Genomic DNA, 21,176 nt, shown 5'->3' with positions numbered 1-21,176 from the left:
GTTTGTGTAACAGGGTTATATTGGTGATTCCCATTGCCACTTTATTGTTAAGCCAATGGGTTTTTGGTTTGAGTTTGTTTTGCCTTCACCTACTCAACATGGCATCTTATTGGCTGGTTTGCGTAGCTTGCTTACGAGGGGGGATGTTCCAGTTAGAATCGTCCCAGTGAACAAGCACCAAACCAGCGGTAAGTTGTTGGTTGCAAAGCACTGTACATCAAAAGTTATTTTTACACTCTCAAGTGATGATTTAAATGTACAATTTATATCAAATTGTTTGTAAATGTTATTCGAACATCACACAAGATGCAGCGTTTTTTTTAGAATATTTGTTGTGCATTTTGTTGTAGAGAATTCTCGCCAGTATTAGCTAGCAACTTACTGTGTCTGGTGGGGGGGTTCATATATTTTGTACAGTGCGTGAGTGCAGAGTTGGAGGGTGAGACGTGCATTGCATGACGTGTAATTTTGTGTCGTTCTTATCAGGTACATTGTTAAAGATATTATATTGTATATTGTAATTGTATTATTTTGGTAACTAGCCCAGTGAACAAGCACCAAACCAGCGTGCGTGAGTGCAGAGTTGGAGGGTGAGACGTGCATTGCATGACGTGCAATTTTGTGTCGTTCTTATCAGAATAAAGCTACATGACTGGTGCTACATGTTGGAGTTCCGTGTCGATGACTGATTGTACACAACGCAAGACGAGTACTGTTACAGTGGTGCCGTGACCGTTCTTCTGGATCGGATCATCCTTCGCTGGATTTCCATCTCAGAACTTCGCCGTGGTTGCCGTTGAAGAATCAGATAAGACGTTGCTGGTGCAGTTTATGGCGATATCGCATTTCGCCACAAGAGGGCGCCACTAGAACGTTTTATTATCGAAATTGATGAACTTTTGTGTTACTTGTTTAATTGCAATTCTAATGTATATCTGATATAAGTAGGGTGAGTTTTACCAGTGTACTAGATATAGGTTAGATTTTGACGTGAGGTTTAAAATATATGTATATACATGTTTTGCCATGTTTTGCATTTAATATGTCACCATCTGTTGGTAGGGGTTCAGCCAAAATTCCAGTTACTTCTACACCTATGCCCAAACTGGAGGGTTTTCATGATAGGTTACCCATGGACACGCCCAAGGATGTGTATGAAAGAGTTTTGCCAAATACAGGGAGTGGGGAGGTCTCCATGGATTTGATAGCAGACATAGTACAGCAGATTGGTCATTCCATCGGGGAGAACATTGCCTCCTGTTTGGAGTCAAAGGCAATTGTTCAGAATAAAGAATAAAGAATTGTTCAGAATAAAGCTACATGACTGGTGCTACATGTTGGAGTTCCGTGTCGATGACTGATTGTACACAACGCAAGACGAGTACTGTTACATTTGGTCGGTATACTTTGTATAAAAAAAATTCAACTGGTACCAGGGACCTTCTTGTGAGGCCTGTGAGAGCCCTAGAGCAAAACAGCCGACATGTACACTGCCGTTCAAAAGTTTGGGGTCACTTAGAAAGGTCTTTGTTTTTGAAAGAAAAGCAAAAAAAAGTGTCCATTAAAATAACATAAATTTGATCAGAAATACAGTGTAGACATTGTTAATGTTGTAAATGACTATTGTAGCTGGAAACGGCTGTTTAACCAGTTGCATCTCTAGGGGCGCTATTTCATTTTTGGATAAAAAACGTTCCCGTTTTAAGCGCGATATTTTGTCACGAAAAGATGCTCGACTATGCATATGTTTCAGAATCTGCAAAGATTTTGTCTGTAAGTGCCCCAGAACTCATTCTACAGGCGAAACCAAGATGATACGTTAAACAGGAAATGAGCAGAATTTCTGAAGCTCTGTTTTCTAATGTCTCCTTATATGGCTGTGAATGCGACAGGAATAAGCTTAGACCTTCTGCCGTTTCCCCAAGATGTCGGCAGCATTGTGACGTATTTGTAGGCATATCATTGGAAGATTGGCCATAAGAGACTACATTTTCCAGGGGTCCGCCCGGTGTCCTTTGTCTAAATTTGTGCGTAATCTTCAGGTGCGGGCATTTTCTCCTGGGATTCAGGAGAGAAAGCACACTTCCACGAACGATATATCATCGAAGAGATATGTGAAAAACACCTTGAGGATTGATTCTAAACAACGTTTGCCATGTTTTCAGTCGATATTATGGAGTTAATTTTGAAAAAAGTTTGCGTTTTGAGGACTGAATTTTCGGGTTTTTTTGGTAGCCAAATGTGATGTACAAAACGGAGCTATTTCTAATACACAAAGAATCTTTTTGGAAAAACTGAGCATCTGCTATCTAACTGAGAGTCTCCTCATTGAAAACATCTGAAGTTCTTCAAAGGTAAATGATTTTATTTGAAGGCTTTTATGTTTTTGTTGAAATGTTGCGTGCTGGATGCTAACGCTAAATGCTAACGCTAAATGCTACGCTAGCTAGCTACTTTTACACAAATGATTGTTTTCCTATGGTTGAGAAGCATATTTTGAAAATCTGAGATGACAGTGTTGTTTACAAAAGGCTAAGCTTGAGAGATGGCATATTTATTTCATTTCATTTGCGATTTTCATGAATAGTTAACGTTGTGTTATGCTAATGCGCTTGCTGATAGATTTACACAATCATGGATACAGGGGTTTTTTCATAGCTAAACGTGACGCAGAAAACGGAGCGATTTGTCCTAAACAAATAATCTTTCAGGAAAAACTGAACATTTGCTATCTGAGAGTCTCCTCATTGAAAACATCTGAAGTTCTTCAAAGGTAAATGATTTTATTTGAATGCTTTTCTGTTTTTTTGTGTAAATGTTGCCAGCTGAATGCTAATGCTAAATGCTACGCTAAATGCTACGTTAGCCATCAATACTGTTACACAAATGCTTGTTTTGCAATGGTTGAGAAGCATATTTTGAAAATCTGAGATGACAGTGTTGTTAACAAAAGGCTAAGCTTGAGAGCTAGCATATTTATTTCATTTCATTTGCGATTTTCATGAATAGTTAACGTTGCGTTATGGTAATGAGCTTGAGTCTGTATTCACGATCCCGGATCCGGGATGGGGAGATCAGAAAGGTTAATGGATTATCTACATTAGCTAATCCAAGTTTATCATTTTATAAGGCTAATTGATTATTAGAAAACCTTTTGCAATTGTTAGCACAGCTGAAAACTGTTGGGCTGATTAAAGAAGCAATAAAACTGGCCTTTTTTAGACTAGTTGAGTATCTGGAGCATCAGTATTTGTGGGTGGCTCAAAATGGACAGAAACAAAAAACTTTCTTCTGAAACAGTCTTCAGTCTATTCTTGTTCTGAGAAATTAAGGCTATTCCAAGGCATACACCATTTTCAATGTCAACAGTGAAGAGGCGACTCCAGGATGCTGGCCTTCTAGGCAGAGTTGCAAAGCCATATCTCAGACTGGCCAATAAAAATAAAATATTAGGATGGGAAAATAAACACAGACACTGGACAGAGGAACTCTGCCAAGAAGGCCAGCATCACAGAGTCGCCTCTTCACTGTTGACATTAAGACTGATGTTTTGCGGGGTACTATTCAATGAAGCTGCCAGTTGAGGACTTGTGAGGCATCTGTTTCTCAAACTAGACACTCGAATGTACTTGTCCTCTTGCTCAGTTGTGCACCGGGGCCTCCCACTCTTCTTTCTATTCCAGTTAGTCAGTTTGCGCTGTTCTGTGAAGGGAGTAGTACACAGCGTTGTACCAGATCTTCAGTTTCTTTGCAATTTCTCGCATGGAATCCGAATTGCGTGGAAAAAAATATCCTGGTGCATGAGACCTACAGACGGGAATGACAGATCACAAATAAATCCTTCTGGAAATGCACCAAATATGATGTTTTCGAATGCCGAGGTCACATAACCTGGAGATAACCCTGTCAGTGAGGGTTATCTGGAGAACACAACTATATCCCGGACAATGCTCGGAGAGAAGGAGGAGAAGGAGAGAAGCCTGGAGACCCAGGAAGAAACCGACCAAGTTATGGACTGTGGTACACATGGCTTCCAGCATCTATTTGGGGAGAAATGCCCTCTCTGAAGAACATTAAGTTGTTGCAGAGGCATCGACAAAAGAACAACGCGGCACCCGCTGTACCTACATCCCTTTCCGAACTCGTCATCCCTGACAGCTATAAGGGCTACAAAGGAGAGCTGTTCCTCCAGCATGACAGTGGACCCGAGCCAGAAATAATTCTGATCTTCACAAACACACAGAACTTTGAGTACCTGTTCAACTCAAAAGGACTGGTTTGCAGATGGAACATTCAAGACAACCCCAACTTTGTTCAGCCAGGTGTACACCATTCACAGGTTGCAGGAAGAGAACATGGTTCCAACAGTCTTCATGTTGCTGCCAAATAAGACTGAGGTATGTATCAACAATTACTATTGACATTTCATTGAAGTGTTCATTTTCCACAAGCCATTAATGTGCATAATATATCTAACAAGATTAAAACAATGATGCACGTTCTGTTAGATATTTTGCACATTTATGGCTTGATAGCAAATATCATCACCATTGAGCTAATGTAGTTCTCACAGTAGCAGTAAACAGCACAAAGCGATTTGAGCAATGGAGAGAGATATGAAAGGAAGCAGAGTTACAGCCTCCCTCTATCCAATTGTAGCAGTAGGATCAAGCAACAACCCGCCCATTTCTTGACAGATAGCTGAACTAGCCAACTGAGTTTCGAATTTAGTCTTGGCAGCTGAGTTGTTTAGAGATTCGTCCTGACAGCAAAAAAATAATGGATTTGCTCGTGGAAGCAGAACAACTTGTGTCGTCGACAGGTGCAGGTATAGTACTGCTGGTAGTAGCAGTACTACCAGTAGAGCAGAGAAATTGTCTCTGGCCCCCTCCCAGTTAGGGGGAGTGATGAGCTCTTCAGCAGAGTCTCACAACTCAATTGCTGGTTGAAAACTGTGTTCTGCCCCTCCCAAAAGATAGAATTTGTAGTTAATTAACTCTTGTAACTACCCATCCCGGATCCGGGAGCGTTGTCATCAACTGGCACTAATTAACATAACGCAACGGACATAAATATTACTAGAAAATATTCATATTCATGAAATCACAAGTGAAATATATTGAAACACAGCTTAGCCTTTTGTTAATCACCCTGTCATCTCAGATTTTGAAAATATGCTTTACAGCCAAAGCAAGACAAGCATTTGTGTAAATTTATCGATAGCCTAGCATAGCATTATGCCTAGCTAGCAGCAGGCAACCTGGTCACAAAAATCAGAAAATCAATCAAATTAAATCGTTTACCTTTGATGAGCTTCGGATGTTTTCACTCACAAGACTCCCAGTTAGATAGCAAATGTTCCTTTTTTCCAAAAATATATTATTTTTTGTAGCCGAAATAACTCTGTTAGGTTCTTCACGTTTGGCTGAGAATTCGACCGGAAATTGCGGTCACGACAACGCCGAATATTCAAAATTAGCTCCATAATATCGACAGAAACATGGCAAACTTGTTTATAATCAATCCTCAAGGTGTTTTTCAAATATCTATTCGATAATATATCAACCGGGACAGGTGGCTTCTTAGTAGGAAAGAGAGAAACAATGGCCGCATTTGTCTTTTACGCACAAAACACTCGGAGAGACTCCAGCTGACCACTGACGCAATGTTGATGTTCAGGCTCATTCTTCAAAATAAAAGCCTGAAACCATGCATTGTGACACTAGACACATTAGGGAAGCCATAGAAAAAGGAATCTGGTTGATATCTCATTCACTGCTCAATAGGGACGCATAGGAACGCAGAGCTTTCTAAATAAGAGTCCCTTCCTGATTGGATTTTTCTCAGGCTTTCGCCTGCAATATTAGTTCTGTTGTACTCACAGACAATATTTTTACAGTTTTGGAAACTTTAGAGTGTTTTCTATCCTAAACTGTCAATTATATGCATATTCTAGCATCTTGTCCTGACAAAATAGCCCATTTACTTTGGGAACATTATTTTTCCAAAAATGAAAATAGTGCCCCCTAGATTCAACAGGATAATTGGCCCTCTTTCTGGGACTCACCCACAAACAGGACCAAGCCTGGCCTGCTGAGGAGTGATGGACTCCATCCTAGCTGGAGGGATGCTCTCATCTTATCTACCAACATAGACAGGGCTGTTAGCCAGCCTGCCAGCTTAGTGGAGTCTGCCACTAGCACAGTCAGTGTACTCAGCTCAGCTATCCCAATTGAGACCGTGTCTGTGCCTCGACCTAGGTTGGGCTAAACTAAACATGGCGGTGTTCGCCTTAGCAATATCACGAGGATAAAGACCTCCTCCATTCCTGCCATTATTGAAAGAGATCGTGATACCTCACATCTCAAAATAGGGTTACTTAATGTTAGATCCCTTACTTCAAAGGCAGTTATAGTCAATGAACTAATCACTGATCATAATCTTGATGTGATTGGCCTGACTGAAACATGGTTTAAGCCTGATGACATTACTGTGTTAAATGAGGCCTCACCCCTGGTTACACTAGTGACCATATCCCTGTGCATCGGAGGTGTTGCTAACATTTAAGATAGCAAATTTCAATTTACATAAGCGACGTTTTGTGTGAAGGTGAACGGAAAGGCTCTGGAGAAACGAACCACCCTTGCCGTCCCTGCCTGGCCGGTTCCCATCTTTCCACTGGGATTCTCTGCCCCTAACCCTATTACAGGGGCTGAGTCACTGGCTTACTGGTGCTCTTTCATGCCGTCCCTAAGAGGGGTGCATCACTTGAGGGGGTTGAGTCACTGACGTGATCTTCCTGTCTGTGTTGGCGTCCCCCCTTGGGTTGTGCCGTGGCGGAGATATTTGTGGGCTATACTCAGCCTTGTCTCAAGATGGTAAGTTGGTGGTTGAAGATATCCCTCTAGGGGTGTGGGGGCTGTGCTTTGGCAAAGTGAGTGGGGTTATATCCTTCCTGTTTGGACCTGTCCGGGGGTATCATCGGATGGGGCCACAGTATCTCCTGACCCCTCCTGTCTCAGCCTCCAGTATTTATGCTGCAGTAGTTTGTGTCGGGGGGCTAGGGTTAGTTTGTTAAATCTGGAGTACTTCTCCTGTCTTATCCAGTGTCCTGTGTGAATTTAAGTATGCCCTCTCTAATTCTCTCTCGGAGGAGGAGGACCTGAGCCCTAGGACCATGCCTCAGTACTACCTGGCATGATGACTCCTTGCTGTCCCCAGTCCACCTGGCCGTGCTGCTGCTCCAGTTACAACTGTTCTGCCTGCAGCTATGGAATCCTCACCTGTTCACTGGACGTACTACCTGTCCCAGACCTGATGTACAAAGGGCTATATAAATACATTTGATGTGTCTATGGACGTGGGCCTTATTATTTTTTATCGATTTTTGAGCAAACGGAATGAGCAGCAGCTACATATGGACCGTTAGTGGAATTCCCGCGAGAGAGTAACGGTTAATGTGATTGGATGTTAATTATTTGACTAGGCTACCTGTATTTGACATTGTGTTGTTATTTCGCTGAACACGAGATGGTTTCATTTTATTTTTGGCAGTGAAGAGGCTACTCAGACGAGAAAAATACCTCACCCAAATGTATAGCCCCGATGGAAAATATAAATGGACTGTTTGAGAATGTGAATATTGAAAATGTGAAATACCAGTACTAGGCTATACGCTGCATAGAAATTGTTTGAATGATTATGTCTTGTTTGTTAAGCTCGGCTTCAGAAAATGTAACCAGAAAATAAAAATCAACATTAAAATGACCCAAACATGATATCAAAAATAATTTGTGTGTGTGTGCTGCCTGATGCATATGTGCATCTCAGAGTTACATCACTGTGACAGCAGCAAGGCAGAGAGAGCCAAGAGCCTGTGTGGGAACAGCTTCAGGAGGAGGCCTATACTAAGTCACCATTTACGACAGATGGGCTCACTAATCCTCCACAAGAGGAGAGAAGAGCCATGAAGCTAAACCACTGAGCCCTCTAGTGCAGTGACAGCCAGGCTCAGCTGTACCAAGCCCTGTGGAGAACAGAGGCACAGCTACAAATGCCGTATCTTAAATTTGATCGTCCTGTAGTTTTGGGAATTTTCCTGACAAACAGAAAATGCAAACTTGTAGTGTATTGAAGGTTAAAAAGGCTTCTAAAGTTTAGAATTTCCACTTTAAGCCTTTGATGCATACGGACACACAGGTGTGATCATTCTACGGTGGTCCCAGCAGTGATTAGTGAACATCTAGTTCCAATTGACACAACAGCCAGCATTTGAGCTGGCCACCTTTTTCCACAGAAACATTTTTTACAAACAGTCTTCACAACGTTGTGTCCTCAATGAGATTTTTGGACGCAATGTTCAGACATTCACAGAAGTAGCAACAGCATAACACAATTCTCATTAAAATCGGAAAATGTAGGCTACATTAGTCCTAGCGCTAACTGAGTAAAGAGTGAGCTAACACAAGCCATCATATTTAGCCTCTCGTCTCCCTCATCCCTCTCAAAACAGTATGTTGCTAGCATGCAAAAGCTGTCATTAAATATCTGGGAAGAAAGATGTAGAGTTCCAATTGTTGGCAAGTTTTATTCAATACTGTGTGGTTTTGAAAGTAAAGAATAAAGAGGATTTATTAGTCATTATAATAAAATCAGGATATAGCAATAATACAATTAAGTAACATAATAACTGAAGAGCTCCGCAAGGGCTCCACAAAGGCTCCACAAGGGTGCAGGGCAGAGCTACGCTAAACAAACTAAATTGATACACAGGCCAATCCAATAGATGATAAGGCCAGGGCAGCTTCAAAGGATACAACACAAAATAGTACTTATTTGACGCCATATGGCATTGTTCTACAGAACTAATAGAAACATTTAACTACATAAGCACAATTGAGTATAAACCATTATGAAATCAGTACCTCGCGTGTCGACGGTTAAAAAGGAATACATTATGTTCCATACATAAATATTGTGGGCTACAATAGATAATTACATAACATACAAACTGTATTAGGATCAGCTAATAAGGCACTAAGAATGCACACAGTAATTATTAGTTAGGAAAACAACAATGAAGACAAATTTCCAAATAATATAAAAAATGGAAAATTAACAAAGGTACAGAAAGATCAGTGAGAAGGCCAAAATACAGAGGAAGAACTTTGAGGCTATTGAATCCTTTCAGTCTGGAAAACCGCAGGGCTTGATGGCATACTGGAAGAGTATCAAGTATTTTTTAAATACTGAAAGATCCATTGTTCGATTGTTTTAACTACTCCTATAGAAATGGTAGTCTGTCAGGTACTCAGCAGGATGGTCTGATTTCTCTATTATTAAAACAAGACCCAGTAGGCAAATATAAAATACCAGGTCTATCTAAAAAACTGGAGGCGCCTTACAATTCAATGTTGTTATGCAAAAATACTAGCAAAATGGCACTCAGAATTAAAAGGGTTTTACCAGGTATTGTTCATCCTGATCAGACAGGTTTTTTACATGGACGATACGTTGGAGATAATATACGGCAACTACTAGAAATGATAGAACATCAAGAAACATATAAGAAGCCAGGAATGGTAATTATAGCGGATTTTGAAAAGGCATTTGATAAACTAAGAGTGGATTTTATTTATAAATGCCTGGATTTTTTCAATTTCGGGTAATTCTCTTATAAAATGGGTAAAAAATAATGTATAGCAACCCCAGGTGTAAAATAGTAAATAACGGCTACTTCTCAGAGAGTTTTGACTTGTCGAAAGGAGTTAAACAAGGGTTTCCGCTGTCACCATATCTATTCATTATGGCCATCGAAATGCTAGCTATTAAAATCAGATCCAATAACAACATTAGAGGATTAGAAATCCAAGGCTTAAAAAAAAGGTGTCCATGTATGCCGATGACTCAAGTTTTATATTAAGTCCATAAGCTAGATTCCTGTAATGTCTCATTAATTTAGGGCTGCAATCCCATTAATGGGATGATATGACAACAGCCAGTGAAAGTACAGGGCGCCAAATTCAAAACAGAAATCTCAAAATTAAAATTCCTCAAACATACATGTATTTTATACCATTTTAAAAGGTAATCTTGTTGTTAATCCCACCACAGTGTCTGATTTCAAATAGGCTTTACAGCGAAAGCACCACAAACGATTATGTTAGGTGACCACCAACTCACAGGAAAACCCAGCCATTTTTCCAGCCAAAGAGAGGAGTCACAAAGCACAAAAAATAAAATGAATCACTAACCTCTGATGATGTTCATCAGATGACACTCATAGGACTTCATGTTACACAATACATGTATGTTTTGTTTGATAAAGTTCATATTTATTTTCAAAAATCTCAGTATACATTGGCGCATTACATTCAGTAGTTCCAAAAACATCTGGTGATATTGCAGAGAGCCACATCATTTTACAGAAATACTAATTATAAAAGGTCGATATATACAATTGTTAGTCATGGAAATATAGATATACCTCTCGTTAATGCAACCGCTGTGTCAGATTTTTTTAAAACTTTACGGAAAAGGCAAACCATGCAATAATCTGAGACGAAGAAACTTGTCAAACAAAGAATAGAATCAATCTTTAGGATGTTGTTATCATAAATCTTCAATAAAGTCCAACAGGAGAATTCCTATGTCTGTAGAGAAACCATGGAACACAGGTCGCTATCATGTGTAATGCGCGTGACCAGGACCTGGCTCTCTGCCAGACCAGTGACTCAAAGAGCTCCCATCCGGCTCCACCACCCAGTAGAAGCCTCATTCAAGTTTCTAAAGACGGTTGCCATCTAGTGGAAGCCCTAGGAAGTGCAATTCTAGCCATATCCCACGGTGTATTCAATGGGGGCTGGGTTGAAAATCGAGCAACCTCAGATTTTCCACTTTGTTTGGATTTCTTCTCAGGTTTCTGACTGCCATATGAGTTCTGTTATACTCACAGACATTATTCAATCCGTTTTAGAAACTTCAGAGTGTTTTCTATCCAATACTAATAATAATATGCATATATTAGCAACTGGGACTGAGGAGCAGGCCGTTGACTCTGGGCACCTTATTCATCCAAGCTACTCAATTCTGCTCCTGCAGCCATAAGAAGTTAAAGATAACTTTTCTGTACTCTCTGGACTAAAACCTAATTATGATAAGTGTACAATATTACGTATTGTATCCTTAAAAATATATACTTTACCTTGTAGCTTACCTATAAAATGGGCTGATGGTGAAGTAGACATGCTCGGTATTCATATCACAAAAGATATAAATAAGCTCTCCACAATGAATTTCAATAGAAAACTTGAAAAAATAGACAAGATCCTGCAACCATGGAGAGGTAAATACCTGTCTATTTATGGAAAAATTGCACTGATTAACTCCTTAGTCATATCTCAATTTACTCACTTACTTATGGCGTTGCCTACTCCTGATGATTCGTTTTTCAAATCATATGTGCAAAAAATATTTCACTTTTCTGGGACGCTAAATCAGACAAAATAAAACGAGCCTATCTATATAATGAATATGAATTAGGTGGGTTGAGATTATTAAATATAAAAGCACTAAACTTCTCTCTAAAAAGCTTCACTCATTCAAAAGTTTTATTTGAACCCTAAATGGTTCTCAAGTAGATTACTAAGAATAGATCATCCATTGTTTAAAAATTGCCGTTTTTCCTTAGTGCAGATGTCTCATTTTCGATTAATTGAAAATGATAGTTTTTTCAAAGTATCTGTCTTTTTCAAACAAGCATTGCAGAACTGGCTACAACTTCAATTTCATCCCCCTGAAAAGATAGAACAAATATTATGGCTGAACTCAAATGTGCTGGTTGATAAAATACCTGTATTTATGGGAAAGATGTTTGAAAGAGTATTTTGTTATTAAATTATATTGTAAATTGTAATGGTAGAGTTATGCCCTTCATGGAGTTATCAGAATTGTACGGGAAGGTAGGGAACTGGTAGGGAACTGGTCTGACTGACCAATATAAAGGATCAAAACTGGTGGAGGAATAAAATGAGGACCAGAATGTTGACAACTGTGCCATACAGATTTCAAAATAGTTAGGAAGAGATTTTTGATGTACCGATTCCATGGTACAGGGTAAGTTGATAAGTTGATATATAAAACAACACAAGATTCAAGACTTCGTTATTTTCAGCTAAAATTATTATATAGAATTCTTGCCACCAACAGAATGTTGAATATTTGGGGCATAAAATCATTGAAGCTCTGCAGATTTTGTTGTGAGGATACAGAATCAATAGACCATTTATTTTGTTATTGCCCTCAGGTAGCCTGTTTCTGGTCTCAGGTTCAGGAATGGCTGAAAATGCATAGAAATGATCTAAAATTGACCCTAGAAATAGTACTGTCAGGAGATCTGGAGAGACCGGGTCAATCAATTGCTAATATACTAATACTCTTAGTAAAAGTATTTATCTTCAACACGCAATCTGTAGATTATATTCCATTAGATAGATTGAAATTGTACATTAAACACATCATAGCATAGTTGAAAGATATGTGTTTCGCAGAAACACGAAGTGGGTGGCCAGCAGAGATAGATGGGATGGGCTGAGGGAAGCTGAGGCTTGGTATGTGGAATTGGAGACAAGTGGGAGTGGAGTTGATGTGTGAGAGAAAGAATGATGGTCAAAAGATGAAGGGGGAAAAAAGTATAAATAAAACATAAGAAAAGTACATTTGAATTGCACTAAATGGCAGTGTGTTTACAACTAATGCCGGTTTGCCTGAGGCTGATGCCGTGCAGGTGCATATATGCATATACAGACACTCTCATTCAAATAAACACATACAAGAACACACACATACATGTAATAGTGCCAGACATGCACACAAACATATAAAGAAGGCATTGCTGTTATGATTTCAGTTGTCCTTGATGTCCTTTGTTTTAAATTTATTTATTTGCATTGTTGTTTGCTATTTTCTTCTGTCTTTTCCTTTTTTCTCTTTAGTTCCTTCTCTTGGTTGTTGGTGCATTGGGGGGTTCTTGTTGGGGGGTGGGGAATGGAATTCATTTTATCTTTTCGGGGGCGACTGTGGGAAGGGTCTCAAATGGTTGAGGGACAGCTATTGGGGAACTGTGGGAGGGTTCGGGTTTCACAAGTTTGTGATCATGAAAAAGGAAACTATGACATATTTTATATCACTATCATGCACACGCACCCTCACACATAAAGATGGCTCTGTTGCGGAAAAACTGATACATGTTTGATAGTGTCTTGATGCTGTATTGTTTGTCCTTCATGTTCTAATACTTTAATGTTACCCCTTCCTTGTGTTGTTTGTAATAAATTATAAAAAAAATATAAACAATTAAAAGACAGGGAAATGCGTCCGGGGGAAAAAGTTTGGCCAGGTTCTGTTCTGACTGGAGGAAACACTGGGGGAGTGCTTGAGTTCGCATCGAAGAGAAAAGTTTGTCCGGCTCATCTAGATATTCCTCACGTTACATTAGCATAGCATGCCTCAAACATAAATTGTCTGCCACAGTGAAATGTGCTGCTTCTATGTGAATTACTGAGGTGGAATGCACCTAATTTCAAACGGTTTGTTCGAAAATCATATAGAATTGACAAGTTGAAACATAACCTGCAGATAATTAGCAGGCAGTGTGTCTTGGATTGAGGGAAGCGCGGGTTAACTGCCCTGTTGCGTAACAATACATTTATAGCGAATTCTGACATCACGCACATAAGAAAAATCACATGGTGAGACTGTGACGCATACAACCAATACAAAAAATGTACATGAATTATAATCCACAAAATAATTAAAATGTCCTCCTGCTGAAGGAGTATTTTCCCGCAGTGAAAAACTGGGTCAAATTAAGCTACGGCATATGTACACAGACTTAGCCCTATGGAGATAACATGGGAGTGAGTGAGTTGCCATATGGCTGGGTGCGATATGGTCAAAATATCATAATGGTATTTCAAAACAATTGGACGGTATGACAGTATTTATGTTTTTTAATAAAAGTTTAAAATAACATTTGCTCTATGAGTAGTGAGTGACCCTAGGGAGGAAACACAGTCTAAGTGATTTCAATGGGTCTTTCTCCATTCCGATTGTTTTATACGGTTCAATTCAACAAAAAATGTTTTTTGCATTTTCATCCATTTCTGCATTTCCTGCACTCATTTGAGATCATTTCCACACTGCCACGTAGGGCTGCACAAATTGGGCAAACAACCTAGGCCTTATTTTTTACCAAATGTTGCAATTACGATTTGACTTCTGATTTCGAGCAAAACACTTGGGTGAACTGTTGGAATCATGGAAATAAAACTATTATTCTAATTCCATACTTAGTATATAATAGTGGGCACTTTGAATAGTGTTTGACATGACAAATGCCAGGGAGGAGTTATTATTATTTTTTATTTAACCTTTATTTAACTAGGCAAGTCAGTTAAGAACAAATTCTTATTTACAATGATGGGCTACCCCGGCCAAACCCGGACAATGCTGGGCCAATTGTGCGTGACCCTATGGGACTCCCAATCACAGCCGGATGTGATACAGCCTGGATTCGAACCAGGGACTGTAGTGACTCCTTTTGCACCCCAGACCGCTGCGCCACTCAGGAGCCCTTACTGTGAGAGGGTAGGAACGAAAGTGTTGACGACAAATGTTTCCTAGTGGACCCTATAATCTTTGGCTACATTGAATGTTATTTCATGAAGCTACCATATTCTTGCTTCTCGTATTCCGCTTTGATTTAGGTCTGTGTGAAAAGCGGCATGGAGAGAGAGAGCACGGAGAGAGATGACTCAAGTAGCGAAGTAAACTAAATGGATGTTACACACAGCGTATAACATTTAACAAACCAAACCTTCAAATACCGTTATCGAAGGTAAACTAAAAACACAAACTGGTCCGTGAATCAATATCGTAAAATACAGTATACTGCCCAGCCCTAGGATGCCACATCTGCCCATGCTGCAGAGCTGTCTGCCGAAATCACTATTTTAGTAGTTCTAAGGCATACTTTCAAGTCTGCTACAACTATCAATTGGGTATTAGAGCTAAACTTCCCAAACTGTCTCTATCCCTCTCATCGCTGTGTTGTGTACATTCCTCTCTCATGCGGCCTGTGTGCAGTGCCGGGAAGAATAGGAGCATAGGATTCTGGTCATTGTAGTTAATTACCAAATGGTCTACGCTGAACTAGGTTGACTATTTGCCTATTGAAAACTACAACTCCCTACAGCATCCCACAGTTCGTTCTTGATTTGTGATCTTGATTTGTGTCTCTCCTGCTTAATAGCATTTCTCTCTAGAGAAACGGTGCATTGAGTTCACATAAAAAAAATACTAAATGGAAATCAAGTGATTGAACAGACATTGAACACTATTTAAAATAAATGAACATTTTACAAACTTGTTGTTAGATGGTTCCTCACCATGAACATAGTCCATGGGCCAGGAGAAACTGTAATCCATGGTTCAGTACTCTTTAAACAGCAGTTACAAACTTCAGTTTATATTTAGCCATGCTACCTAAAAATCTATGGACGTAATGGGGGCATATGAGCATGTTTTTTATGGACACTTTTAAAGGTGCAATATGGAGTAATCACATTTCCTGGTTGCTAAAATTTGAATAGTTTTCAAAATTTCAGTTTGTGACAAAACAAGCAATGTATAGTGTAGATAATCATTGTACCATCTAAGATGTGAAATGTATTTTCAAAACCACAAATACTGTGAAGCTGTTGTACAAAACCAAAAGTAAAAGACACAAAAACAGAAATAGTGCTCACAGAACAGATCAACAGCTTCTTAGGACTAGCTTTCAATAAGAATGACAGATCTATAACTCGCATTTCAATGTGAATTTGGTCGAGTCGCCCAAAAAGTTACATATTGCAGCTTTAGAGTTGATTTCAGGTAATTTTGACATGCCTCCATCACTTCCATTGATTTTAGCTAGAGGTGGCTAAACTTTATTGAAGCTTGTAATGGCTGTTTAAAGATAACCAAACTATGGATTACAATTTCCCCTGGCCCATAGACTACTTTCAGGGTGAGGAACCATCTAACATCAAGTCGTAAAATAGTGTTACACCGTATCCAAATCGGCCGCGCGCGTGCACCATCATGCACAAATTGATTTTGTCCCCCCCACACCAAACGCCATCACGACATGCAGATTGAAATATCAAAACAAACTCTGAACCAATTATATTAATTTGGTTGAAAAGGCCGAAAAGCATTAAACATTTATGGAAATTTAGCTAGCTAGCTTGCAGTTGCTAGCTAATTTGTCCCATTTAGCTAGCTTGCTGTTGCTAGCTAATTTGTCCTGGGATATAAACATTGAGTTGTTATTATACCTGAAGATCCTCTACTCCGACAATTAATCCACACATAAAACCAAATTGTTTCTAGTCATGTCTCCTCCTTCCAGGCTTTTTCCCTCTTTGGACTTTATATAGCGATTGGCATCTAACTTTCATAGTTACCATGACGACCGACCAAACTCAGTTCATCTTTCAATCACCCACGTGGCTATAACCAATGAGGTATATGCTTCTATAAACCAATGAGGAGAGGCAGGACTTGCACCGCGTTCAGCATCACAAATAGAACTGACTTCTATTTTAGCGCTTCGCAATGCAGACGCTCATTGGCGCGCGAGCAATAATTGACTAACGTGTATTTTTAAAGTGATTTTGCAACGCTCACACACACGTGACGCGAGCGGTATAGTCAGCATGTTAGGTTCTAATTATCAGAGTAAGAACTCGACGGACACTATGAAAGCTTAAACCAAGTTTATTTTTCCCAAAAGATCAAACAGCTGAACAGACATAAACATGTTTACTAGAGAGCTGGTATTTGTACCCCCCTTTGGGTGGAGTCTCCTCCTTCTCACTAAACATGGTATCTTTATTGCTAGGCAGGAAACTAAGTGATACGGGCAATAAACTTTTTTTTTCCCTTAACGTGACCTAACCTTGACCCCCTTCATCACTAATCCACGGCTCTCTCCCCTTATCAATGCCTGCCACATGTGATCGCTATCCCTACACTCAGTACATTTCAAGCTTAATTGCACCCACCATATACCTTCCCCCTACAGATAACCATTAAGCTCTGGTGTGGCCCCTCGGCTATTGCACCCATCAGGTCTCTATTATAACTAATGATTAATAACATTTCAAGTTCAGAAATCCAAACCCATCAATAGTGAACTACTCCTTTAACTCTAATGACCTGGCTTGAATCTATATAAGCAGGGCAAGCCGATCATGAGATTTCTTCCACTCCAATTTCTCTCCATGCAAAACCGATTTGGGATCAATTGTCTCGGTCTTCACCCTGTACATGAGAAGCTGGAAAGCATTGGATCTGTGTAAGCATGAGATAATTGGAGTTTATTTTCACCATGCTTCTTTCACCAGCCCTTCTAATTTAACTCCATGAAGGAGTAGAGTGATCAAGTGTATCCTTCAGGGGAGAAAGAGAGGTAGAGAATTGGCCCTCAGCTCCCATAGGGCTGCTAGCGGTGGAGCGGCTGAACAAGTCTTTTAATGTCTTCCCCGGGCAGACAGGCCACTTTCTCACATGGCCACCTTCTCATATGACTGATGGCCCTCCCTGACAGGCTCAGCAGAGTGGAGTCCTCCGTACCATCACAACATGGATGTGGGGGTTTCCTGTCTGCCTTGGCTATCCCTCAAAACAATGCCAGTCCTCTGGGAGTTATTACTAATCCAGCCTTAAAGGGATAGTTCTGGATTTTGGCAATGAAGCCTTGTATATATTTCCCCAGAGTCAGATAAACTGGTGGATAAGAGGTAGTTTCACAAGGAAATGCTAATTAGCATTAACGCAATTATTGGAAGTTTATAGGAACAGCTAGCATACTAGCACTTCGGCAGAGGCTTGTGTTTGCAATCATGGCTGGAAATCAAGGTTTGTCCACCCGCCTCTTGAGGATTGACCACAAGTTCTCAATGGGATTAAGGTCTGTGGAGTTTCCTGGCCATGGACCCAAAATATCTGTTTTTTTCCTCTAGCCACTTAGTTTTGTCTTATGGCAAGGTGCTCCATCATGCAAGAAAAGGCATTGTTCGTCACCAAACTGTTCCTGGATGGTTGGGAGAAGTTGCTCTCGGAGGATGTGTTGGTACCATTCTTTATTCATGGCTGTGTTCTTAGGCAAAATTGTGCGTGAGCCCACTCCCTTGACTGAGAAGCCAAGGGGATTCATCAGAGAAAATGACTTTACCCCAGTCCTCAGCAGTCCAATCCCTGTACCTTTTGCAGAATATCAGTCTGTCCCTGATGTTTTTCCTGGAGAGAAGTGGCTTCTTTGCTGCCCTTCTTGACACCAGGCCATCCTCCAAAAGTATTTGCCTCACTGTGTGTGCAGATGCACTCACCCCTGCCTGCTGCCATTCCTGAGCAAGCTCTGTACTGCTGGTGCCCCGATCCCGCAGCTGAATCAACTTTAGGAGACGGTCCTGGCGCTTGCTGGACTTTCTTGGGCTTCTTCTTCACAACAATTGAACAGCTCTCCCCTTGAAGTACTTGATGAACCGATAAATGGTTGATTTAGGTGCAATCTTATCCTTGCCTGTGAAGCCCTTTTTGTGCAAAGCAATGACATGTGTTTCCTTGCAGGTAACCATAGTTGACAGAGGAAGAACAAAGGTTTCAAGCACCACCCTCCTTTTGAAGCTTTCAGTCTGTTATTCAAACTCAATCAGCATGACAGAGTGATCTCCAGCCTTGTCCTCGTCAACACTCACACCTGTGTTAACGAGAGAATCACAGACATGATGTCAGCTGGTCCTTTTGTGGCGGGGCTGAAATGCAGTGGAAATGTTTTTTGGGGAGTCAGTTCATTTGCATTGCAAAGAGGGACTTTGCAATTATTTGCAATTCATCTGATCACTCTTCATAACATTCTGGAGTATAAGCAAATTGCCATCATACAAACTGAGGCAGCAGACTTTGAAATTGTATACTTGTGTCATTCTCAAAACTTTTGGCCACGACTGTATATGATGATTTAACTGTCAATCTCTGCCAAATGGATGACTATGAGAAACAAAAATAATTGTAATTTAAAAACAGATTTGAAACCAATACTATTTATAACATAGGCTAAACACTATACATGAAGCCATTACCGTTCATTATACCTTGTTCCCCGTCTACGGCGGCTATACCATGCATATAAACTGAGAAGGGTGTAATTGCAGCCTGCATTCCTGCATGTGGGCAATTTATACTTATATTGGTCAATTTTTAAGCTCGGGCCCCAGGTACACAGATGGGAGACGGGGGCACTCCAGTACAATAGGTGGTGGAAATGCACCATAACGTTGGATGCCAACTGCCGATAAACCCCGCAGAAGAAGATGAAGAGGCAGGGGTGACAACGGTAGCTAGCTGGCTAGGATACCGGAAGACAGTGTCTTTCCACCTGTTGGGCACTGCTTTCCCCCATAATTATATTAAAGACGGCGAGAACAGGTGTTCTGCAGGCTGGAGCAAAAGACACTATGTTAGCTAGCTATCTAGAACTCCGTTACACAGCAGGCGAGATAGGTAGCTATCTAGGACCGTGTCCTCCTCCCCGAAAAACTCTGATAATACTTTTATTTCCATTTTGACACACATTTTAACCACATAGACAATTAGGGGAAGTCCACTTTGCCCTATTTGTAGGCTATTGTAGGCTTCTAGTTGGGCTAATAATGGACACAAATTAATAACTGAAATGTTTTACAGCAGCCATATTCGCCTTCATGACACGTGGGAGGATGCAGCTAAATAGTGACAGATTAACTTGATCAAATCCACACTTTGAGTGTTCCATTTTGCTACACTAACATTGACTATGTTGAATTTTGGGGGGGATGGACGCACGCCAGTTCATGTAGGCAAACATGTCCTTCTATAAGTACCTAGGGCTTTTCACTTTCACAACAACCCCAATAAATGGCTGTTGTGAACGTGCAATTTTTTTTTATGTAGTTCTGTCCTTGAGCTGTTCTTGTCTATTAATGTTCTGTATTATGTCATGTTTCGTATGGACCACAGGAAGAGTAGCTGCTGCTTTTGTGCCAGCTACTGGGAATCCTAATAAAACACCAAATTACCAATACCAAAGCTATGGATGTCATTCCAAAGCAATTTACTTTGACCGCGCAAAGCAGAAACACATTTCACTGGGAACACATTCATTTGAAAATAACTGGATAAAAAATAAGTAGGCTACTAATGTTCTCGTTACGGAAAGATCACACGCCCCCTCTGACAAAACAGTTTCACAGTGTTACAGTAGCCACGCAAATTGCCTTGCCAAGTGATTAACCCTCTTTTCACATGGCTACAAAACGAGGCTAAACTGTGGTAGCAAAGTGTTGCCTCGCATTCCAGATTATGTCTGACTGCACAGACTGACCTTGCTGCTGAATGGGAAAATAGTAATGAATGGACACCATTCGTATAGGCTTTACTGCTCGAGTTGACAAGAGGACAGCAGAACTCACCTTGCCGCAGACGAATAAAGTAGGTGTCTTTTCCATGGCAGTCCCGGGCCGATACAAGTGTCAAATCCAACCAGTTTACCTGGCTACCGGTGGTAGTCGTACGTATCTCCTGGTTAGGAATTTAACGAACAACGCAGTTTAGAATTTATCAGACGGGAAACGTTAACCAACCATCCGTAAGCACGCTGCGTTGAGCAGACTATTTCAGAAACGGAGTAAATGAGCTCTTAATACTCTGGTTTTCCACTATGGACATTTTAGCACCGTTCTCGTTCCGCTGCTACGACCGGGAAACGTAACAGACAGCAATACTACATAGGCCCCTCTCCTTTACAGTATGGGTGCGTGCAGTATGCAGCCAAGAGAGTTTTTATCAAAATGTCTACTGCTCTCTACAGGGCAATGTCAAAGCTGCAGTTCAACACTATAGCTCTAGCACAATCCTATAGATCAGCGTTTCCCAAACTAGGTTTTGTTTTTTGCCCTAGCACTACACAGCTGATTAAAATAATCAAAGTTTGGTGATGAGTTGGTTATTTTAATTAGCTGTGTAGCGCTTGGGGAAAAAACGAAATGTGCACCCAGGGGGAGCCCAGGACGGAGTTTGTGAAACCCTGCTAT

General features: G+C 40.5%; 1 protein-coding gene across 1 annotated transcript in view; it reads right to left on the bottom strand.

The window, feature by feature from the left end:
• Positions 1–20,909, bottom strand: part of LOC110521019 (thyroid hormone receptor alpha-like) — a 99,397-nt gene extending 78,488 nt beyond the window's left edge. Inside the window, exon 1 of the mRNA XM_036969007.2 lies at positions 20,556–20,909. The gene's annotated coding sequence lies outside the window, so the exon portion shown is untranslated. The remainder of the gene's footprint in view (positions 1–20,555) is intronic.
• Positions 20,910–21,176: the final 267 nt, after the last annotated feature.

Source organism: Oncorhynchus mykiss, chromosome 4 (genome assembly GCF_057628025.1).
Source record: "Oncorhynchus mykiss isolate SJ-2025 chromosome 4, ASM5762802v1, whole genome shotgun sequence".
Taxonomy (NCBI): Eukaryota; Metazoa; Chordata; class Actinopteri; order Salmoniformes; family Salmonidae; genus Oncorhynchus; species Oncorhynchus mykiss.
Note: the sequence above shows the minus strand (reverse complement) of the source record. Positions and strands in the feature narration are given on the sequence as shown.